This window comes from Diabrotica virgifera, chromosome 8 (genome assembly GCF_917563875.1).
Source record: "Diabrotica virgifera virgifera chromosome 8, PGI_DIABVI_V3a".
NCBI lineage: Eukaryota > Metazoa > Arthropoda > Insecta > Coleoptera > Chrysomelidae > Diabrotica > Diabrotica virgifera.
Window position 1 is genome coordinate 44,387,696 of NC_065450.1, and position 7,095 is coordinate 44,394,790.

Below are 7,095 nucleotides of genomic sequence, written 5' to 3' on the forward strand. Positions count from 1 at the left end.
TTTATTATACAGAGTAAAGCCAGAAAATTGGACAATGTAGGATTACTAGGACTTTGACATTTAAAATTTCTTAAAAATAAATATTATACTTTAATATATAGGTTTATAAAGTGTTCATAAAGGTTAAACACAAACTTACTTTGGTTCTCTCGTAGTCAACTTGAGTCCTAAAATATTGTCCACACTCTTGCGAGAACGTTTGGCTACTCAAAATCACAATGAAAGCTTTGAACTACTAGTTAAGGCTAACTTTCGGATAATCCGAACTTTTCGGAATCCGAACAGGCTGTCCCCCCAATTAGTTCGGATTTGCAGGGTTCTACTGTAGATGTTTTAAACAGCTATATCTCGCTAACTGTTCACTGTAATGAAAATCTATACATAACAAAATTTTACCTATTAAAAAAGCTACAATTTAGTAGTGTATCATTCTTTTCGTATCTCCAGTATTTTCGGAGATATTTTGAAGAAAATGATAAAAAATGCAAATTTGCAAAAAATCAATTTTTCTTAAAACTCCAATTTTTCTAAAATTAGGCCTTTTAAATAGGTCAAACTTCTTGGGTGTATTAATAATATAAATATAAAAGGAATTACAGAAAGGCGAAGACCAATTTTGAGTTACAAGGGTAGTTAGGGGGTTGTTTTCACTGTTTTTTTTTCGTAGAAAAAAATAGGTACCGATATTTTTATATCATAAGTAGCTCAATTTTTATGCTAGAAACTTTTATTATTTTTTTTTGAAAGATCTTATTGTATGCTTGAAAAAAAATCAGGTAAGTTTTCCTGAAAAAATGCAAAGTTTTCCGGTTAATTGGCTTTGATTATTTCAAATTATGCATTTGACGAAAAAAGCTAACCTTTAACATGACGTATCTCGGTTTATATTGATCGTAAAAATATTATAGAAAAACAGTTTCGTTTGTGTCACTAAAAGATACAATTTTGATAATTACAGTTTTTTTGATTAAATGCATATTTTTCGAGTTATTCTTAAAAAACCCTCTAAAAAAGTCGATTTTTCCGTCGAAAAACTGTTACTTTTAACCACGAATAACTCGAAAAATATTATATTTACGAAGACAATGTAAAAAACATTTTTTTCTTAAAATGACTTTTTACATCGATTTGCATGGTTAAAATGTAATAAAAAATTCCCACCCCCGAGATGGGGTGGCAACTACCCCCAAGATTTTAGCGTACAGCAGCATGATATAGAAAATGATCCTTGGACTATTCCCTACCTTTTGTGAAAATTTCAAGTAAATCGATGCTGGACGAAAAAATTGCGAGCGAAAATGCTTCATTTCCTCGACTAATTGGGTATCTTCGAGATCTTCTTCGCATTTGTGTCTAATTCTGTTGTAAAGTATTCTTACGAAAATCTTAGAGTGTGGCTCATTAGGCTAATTAGTCGATATTCTGAGCATTTTCTCGCATTGTGTTTTTTAGAGGTATTGCGACAAAGATGGATTTGAGCCAATCTGTGGGAATCACTCCGGTCTTATATATTGAATTAAAAAGTCTTACTACTCCTTTTATGTTATCATCCTCTATTAGTTTCAGCAACTCAGTTGGTTTATCATCTGGACCACAAGCTTTTCTAATTTTAGCATTATTTATAGCGTGTGCTACCTCGCATTTCATAATTTCTGGGCCGTCAGCGTAGACAGTTTTGGTAGAATTCGGCAATACATATATTATTCCTGTCATCTTCAAATAACTCTGATATAATATACAGCTGCCATTTTGTGCTCTGTGCGTAAAGCAAGTTAAGTCCAAAAATGGTCGAAATTAGCCAATGCACTATCTGTATGTTAGAATTTGATATCTACATGTGTGTATAATTTGTCAAGTCCAATTCCATTTCTAAATTGAGATATTCATTTTTCACAAATTTTTGTTTACATTTTATTAAGTGCAAATTTACAATCTACTCCAATTACAACACAGAGTATTTAGCAAATAGTAGCAAAGTCTTGAATCCTGGCATGCTTTGGGCACCATCCATCGATGGTTCTCCAATACACCTAATCCGTTAGGTCCTCTGGCGCCATGTCCTTTTCAGTCTTCTTCCCACAAGTGGCGGCTGGTAGAGTTGTTGAATAGTTTGACTTTCATGGGCGAAATTTCTTTCTTGGGCTTTGTTTGCCTGTAGTTTAATAACATCTTCGATGAATGGTATCCCAAGGTCATTATGGATAGTTATATTGGAAACGTACCATGGTGCATTCGCTATCATGCGCAGCGTCTTTGATTGAAAAGTTTGCAGTATTTTAGTGTTGCTCGGTTTGCTGCAGCCCCATAACTCTATACCATAACTCCATATCGGCTTTAGTATAATTTTGTATAATAATACTTTGTTTTTTAATGATAACTGGGATCTTTTACCTAGCAGCCAATACATTTGTCTGACTTTTAAATTCAGTTGAGCTTTCTTGGTTTTGATATGGTTCTTCCATGTCAGCTTTCGGTCCAAATGGAGTCCCAGGTACTTGACATCTGATTTTAAGGGGATAGGAATGTTGTTAATATGAACCTGTGGACAGTCGATCCTTCTTGTTGTGAACGTAATTTGTGAAGACTTTTCACCGTTTACTTTAATCTTCCATTTTGTTAACCATGTTTGAAGTAAATTTAAATAGTTTTGCAGTTTGTTAGAAGCTCTATCTGGGTTATCGTCTGATGTAAGGATTCCTGTATCGTCGGCAAATGTGGCCACAGTAATGTCATCATCAGCAGGTATATCAGCGGTGTAGATGAGATAAAGGAAGGGACCGAGGACACTACCTTGAGGTACTCCGGATTGTATAAGATGATATTTGGAAAGTGAGGTATTTACTTTGATTTGGAAAAATCGCTCGCTCAGATATGATTTTAATATCAGGTATATTTCATTAGGCATGTTCTTTTTCACTTTATACAACAGGCCTTTATGCCACACCTTATCAAATGCCTTTTCCACATCAAGGAATACTGCCGCACACATTTTCTTTCCCTCTAAAGTTTCTTTTATATAATTTACAATCCTATGGCACTGCTGTATTGTTGAGTAGTTCTGTCGAAAGCCAAATTGATGGTCAGGTATTAAATTATTTATGTTTATTCTTTCGAGAATTCGTACTAAAAGAAGTCTTTCGAAAATTTTTGACATTATTGGTAGAAGGCTTATAGGACGATAGGAGGAGGGTTCTGTAGGCGGTTTGCCCGGTTTCGCAATCATAATTATTTGTGCGTATTTCCATTGAATAGGAAAGTGACACAGTCTTATCATGCTGTTATATACAATAGTTAGCAGAACTATCGCTTTTCTAGGCAAATGCTTTAGTACATCACCATTAATTAAGTCATAACCTGGAGCCTTATGAGGGTTTATTTTATTTATCGCCTTCCAGATCTCTGTTGGTGTACATGGTTTCAGTGGTAGTGATAATTGACAAGGAGCGTCGAGAAATGTGTATACTTCTTCATCTTCAGCATTGACTTCTGTATGTAGACTAAATACCTGGGCGAGGTGTTGTGCTAATGTGTTTGATTTTTCTTCATCAGTTTTTGCCCAGCTTAGATCCGATTTTCTAATTGGTGGAATAGATGCTATTGGTCTCTTGAATTTTTTGGTCGCTTGCCATAATGAATGGTCATTAGGTGTTAGGTTGGAGATGTAATATTTAAAAGTTTCATTACGGGCCTGGATTAAAGCTGTACGCAGTTGATGTGTTAACCGATCTAATTGTGTTTTATCCCGGGGATTCCTTGACCGCTGCCATTTGGCTCTAGCTCTTCTTTTTTCATTTAAAATTTCTTTAATTTGTAAAGGAATGTTATGATCATGGGTGGTAATTTTTTTATCATCTGGAGTTGACTTCCATGCAGCATCTTGTATTACTTCTGTTAAATGTTGCACTGCTTTTTCTATTTCATGGGGTTCTTTAATTCGATGTTTCAAGTTTATATTTGTGTTAATAATAGCTTGAAATTGTTCCCAGTTGGTTCTTTATTGCAGAGTTTTGCAACAGGTTCCTTCCATATTACAGTTGTACTTAATGTTATGATTATTGCGGTGTGATCTGAACTTAAATCAAGACTGGGTTCTATTTTGTAATGTATATTTGAGATACCTTTGATAACGGCAAAGTCTAGCAGGTCAGGAATCATGTTTTGATCGGTCGGCCAATACGTTGGCTGACCTGTCGAAGGGAAGTTTAAATTATTTCTCTGCGAGCACGCCAATAAATTTCGACCCTTTGGTGTTATAAGCCTCGATCCCCATACGGTGTGTTTGACGTTCCAGTCTCCAGCTGCTATAAATCGGGGTCCTAGTTCTTGAAAAAAGGCCTCGTATTCTTCAATTGATATGGAGTGTCTAGGAGGACAGTAAATTGCTGCAATGGCAAGTAATGGCCATGTAAATGTTTCTATTTTTAGTATGGTTCCTTGTATTTTAGGTGTGGCGTAATTTTGTAGGAAATAGTGTTTAATAGAAGATTTAATAATAATTGCTGTTCCTGCGTGAGCAGTTCCATCAGGATGATGAGTAAGGTACGTTGTGTATAAAGGGATTTTTACTGCTGTTCTTTCGGTTGAGTGTGATTCTGAGATGAGAAGAACATCTAATTTATTTACTTTTAAAAATGCTGTGATTTCCTGTACATGGTTTGGTAGCCCGTTGGCATTCCAGGCGGCTATTCTAATTGATGGAGCCATTAATTCGTTATTTTACTAATTACTGTTGTTAGCATGTTCAGGATCATGCTATTTTGGTTCAGAAGTTGATTAAATAGATTTTTGAATTTATTTAAGAAGCTTGTCATCATGTGTGTTAAATCTTCACCATTATTTGGTCTGTTGATGTTTCCTGAGGTTACTTAAGCATAATTGATTACATTTTGCGCATATTGTTGAGTCATTTGGTGCAGTGCTTGATTGGGATTTATGTATCCTTGTGTGTTTCTAGGTCCAGTTGTGTCGTTATTCCTGTTCTTTGCTTTTAATAAGTCTCGATAAACAGTGCAGCCTTTATAGTTCGCTGGGTGGTTGCCCTTGCAAAGAGTACATGTTGCAGGTGTGTCTTTAGGCTTTGTGCAACTTTTGGTGTCGTGTGATCCTCCACATTTAACACATTTATAAGGTTCATAACAGTATGACTTAAAGTGTCCGTATGCCTGAAATCGAGTGCATTGCACAATGGTGTTCTTGTGTTTCGGAGCTTCTACTCTAATTCTGGTATTGTATATAAATTCCACATTAAAAACTTTATTATTGTTGTTTTTTGGTTCCAAATCGACGAAAAATAATGGTAGAGTCTCTTTTGTTACTCTGTGCCGGATGTTTAAAACATTTCTGACTGTGTGGCCTTGCCTTAATAATTCAGATTTTATTTGCTCTAAGGGTATAGAATGGTGCAAACCTCTTAGGACGACTCTATATGCTCTTTCTTGTTTGAGTTGATAGCTATGGTGTACTATTTTTTCTTCTCTCATGTAATTTATTATTTTCCTATAAGAATCAGGTGTTTTAGCATTTATTTTAACAACATTTTCAGGAAGAGTGGTAGTATAATATGTTTCATCTTCAGTAACTTGCGCTATAGATTCAGTCATTGCTTTGTAGTCTATTACTCCGTAAACATAAATAGGGGGCGGCTTGGGATCTTTCGTTTGGGTATTTGGGTTGTCATCGATATGACATCCTATATATATATGATATATATAGGAGCGATATCTCCTTGTCGACTAATTCACCACTCTGTTTTGCTTTGTATTTTCTATCTTAAAAAGTGCAGATGATAACAATTCGAATTTTAGTTCCTGTCTCTTTTGACTAACCATATCTGAACTCATGGAAAGCATATTGAGGGAAGATTTAAATTTAGACGTTGCTGTAACAAATAGAAGATATGTTTTTCTCATGACTCAGGATCTTTCAGTGCGTCACAGTTTTTCGATTTCTTTCTAACGCATTAAATTGCATGTGACAGAAAAAAACGCACGTCGGTGATTACATTTCGTCGGTGACATTTATAACATTTATTCTAGTTGTCAATAGATGGCGCTATAATCGAAAAAATATTATTTACGAATTATATAATATGTATGTCTACGAATATTATCTGTACAATTTATAAGACTATACAAATCAAAGAAAATACCAATTTATAAATGCAATAAACACAATTGATTTGTTTTTATGCCAAATTACAAATAAAATGTGACAACTGTCAGATTTAACTAAAATGTCATGTCACTAAAATGTATATTATCACGGACTTTTTTTTAACCTTTTTTTCTATCATTTGTGACGCACTGAAAAATGCTCATTAAAAGAAGCATACAAGATCAAAATACGTCGGGAAATGTTGACTAACATGTTGGTCCCAAATATTTTTTGTGTCGGATGATCTTCATGATCTACCATAGGGTTATTTTGTACGTGGTCAAGAGAGGATCGAGAATTAAGAATTTACTCTTAACAGCTAAGAATGAGAAAATCGCTCACTTAGTAGAGTAATTCGGCTCAGGATAGTGCATTTTTACTAATGACTTCCCTCGCTCTAAAACCTGTTGAGGATCAAGATCTAAAACTAATCATCGAATAGAAAGAGAACATCACTCAACCAACCTAAACAGACATTTTGTTCAAAATTTAAAATAAAACAATCCAAAAATGCGAGAATTATCATAACGAAAAGTTTTTTATTTACGTATTTAAATTCATCAGTTGCGTAATAGTACCTACATAAAGTACGTCATGGAATAAAATACGTCGTGAAATAAATTATGACACTTTAAAAAAAATTAATTCATATGCAAGATATAACCTGAATTTAGACAGCTCAAATAAAAAAATAATAAGCTGTCATTTAACATTACATTAACATCAACAAATAATATTTATTTATTTGATGTTTCGATTTCGATTTGACGTTTATGAATATTAGCCGAAGCCGAAACGAATAGGTATACTCGAAGGATTGTGACATCACAATTTTCCACTTTGAGGTCGGTTATAAGAACGGAGGTAAAAGAACTAATAGAACCAAAACACATAGAAAAGGATACATGGAATTGAGTATCTAAAAAAAACTCTATGTAGAGG